Consider the following 2,299-nt stretch of genomic DNA (forward strand, 5'->3'; position numbering starts at 1 on the left):
TTTTTTAGCTCATCAGCTAGTGTTAGTGTATTTTATGTGTGGCCCAAGACAATTCTTCTTTTCCCAATGTAGCCCAAGGAAGCCGGAAGATTGGACACCTCTGCCAGTCAAGGGGATATTTGGCACTCTCTGGAGACAGTTTTGGAGACATTTTGGGTGGGGACAGAGGTATTCTTCTGACATCTAGTAGGCACATTCTTAATGCAGAAGATAGTCTCCTACAACAAAGAACTATTTAGACCAAAATGCCAACAGTACTGCAGTTGAGAAATCCCAGATTAAAGGTTCTTGCAATATTCAACAGGCAGTTCAGTCACTTAGGAAATAATTCCCACAGCTGCTCCTCTCTGTGCAGCTTGTAACAGAGTAGAAGGTAATGGACCAGTAGGCACTATTATTGTAACCAGTTAAGTTAATCCAGGGCTTAGAATAATCTAACTTTACAATACACACACACACAAATTAAATAAATTACTCAGATTTTTTTTTGGTTGGAATAAATTTATTTAATCTGTCTATAAACAAGGTGTTTAATAGTTATGGCATTTTGTTAAATGCATATTGAATCAGATGAGTTAGACTGTATCCCAGACGTAACAAAGTGCAGGGAAAGAAACGGACAAATCAGCAACAAGATTCGTTTTTAAATCTGTACATTATCCACAAGGCCCAAACATTAGAAGCAAATACGAGAATGTCCCTAAAGTAGTGCCATTCGAAAGAAACCCTTAATAGGTCAGTTAAAATCCATGTCACATTAGCAACAGTTTATTTTAACAATAGTATGGCACAGAATACATATGAAAACAATTCATCAAAAGACAGCTAAGTCCACAATAATGCAACTTCATATAAAAATCTGCAAATAAAACCTGTTCCTATGAGGAACAAACTGGACACACTCCAGGTTGTTATGTTGGGCTACCTAATGTCCATAATGGCAGCCTTTTACAATTTTACTAAAGAGTAGAGCTGATGTGCAAAGAAAAAGACAGGAACAAAAGTCTGAGCTATTGCAACGATGGAATGTCCCTGGGGATTCAATCAGTATGGTTACAGTAAGGTCATGGGAGGAAGTGCTTTTTGCTCTTGTTTTGCCATTGCACTCTTCATATGTCCTGTAGGCATTACAAATAAAGGTTTGCCTCTAGTCAAGTGCAACAACAATACCAAAAGCAACTACTGCAGCTCTCAGTAACTCATCAACAAAAGGGATATTAATTGGTTAAAAAAAACAGGCACTGCATTAAAAAAAGATGGAAGCAAACCAAATGCCTATGGGCAAAGGGTGGGGGTGGGGCACGGGAAAAACAGAAGAGTGAAGGAAAGATGCATGCACTTTTTACTCCCAACCATGTGCTACAAAAGGAAGACTAAATGAGCCAAGTGCTGAAAAGACATTGGTCAGAGACTGTACAACTGGCACCTTGCTTAATATTAACTTATTTTAGTAATCAATATTCCATTAATTGCCAAGACAAAGTGATGCCCAACTTGGCATGCCTCCTCCCCCCAATTTCAAGGTATCATGCAAATCATTATTGTGCTGCAATTATGTTGCCAGATAAGGTTTGGCTACATACAGTGGTTAACATACAAATAATCCATTGGGCAAACAGGAATCATGACAGAAAAATTAGCTACCGTCTATAGTTTGGTAGCATCGTAACCATAATTGGGGTTGTTGATGAAGACAGTTGCTAGGTAGATAGGGAGAGGCTGCTTACACATCAGACCTCCTCAGGTATAAAGGGAGTTCATATGCTTTCTTGTTAAGTGTGCCTCCGTGGACACCTTCCTTTCCCAAGACTATAACCAATGCTCTACCAGCTCTGCCGACAGCAACATTGTATGTTGGCTCCCCACCTTGACACTTTGTCCGCATGTCCATTGTGCAGTCACCATCGACGTGTAGGCTATTCTGATCACTGAGCATTTCTTCGCGCCAAGAGTCAAACCATTGGTAAAGAAACCTTCCCGGTCTTTTCCTACAATCATACCTACTTCTATTGGCGTAATGCTCTGAAAGACACCCCTGGCCCTGGCTGCCCAGACGTATTTGGCGTCGCAGTAGCCGACAATGGCGGCCCCCTGGCAGCAGCCATCGCACAGCAGGTTATCCACGTAGCTCTGCCCTTCGCACTGCAGCGGGGACATTGAGGAGCAGCAGGCGTTGCAGCGGCGCGGCGATAGTGGGCGGCGATGGCAGCACGGGGGGAGGCGGTGCGGGGGCGGGGAGGAGGTGGCTCCCTGCAGGCACCGACCGACCCCTCCCCGAGGAGCTGAGGAAGGAGGAGTC

At 43.3% G+C, this 2,299-nt stretch overlaps 1 pseudogene; it reads right to left on the bottom strand.

The window, feature by feature from the left end:
* Positions 1-495: 495 nt before the first annotated feature.
* On the bottom strand, positions 496-2,299 carry LOC118146240 (profilin-2 pseudogene; annotated as a pseudogene).

The sequence above is a fragment of the Callithrix jacchus genome, chromosome 12, assembly GCF_049354715.1.
Source record: "Callithrix jacchus isolate 240 chromosome 12, calJac240_pri, whole genome shotgun sequence".
NCBI classification, from domain to species: Eukaryota; Metazoa; Chordata; class Mammalia; order Primates; family Cebidae; genus Callithrix; species Callithrix jacchus.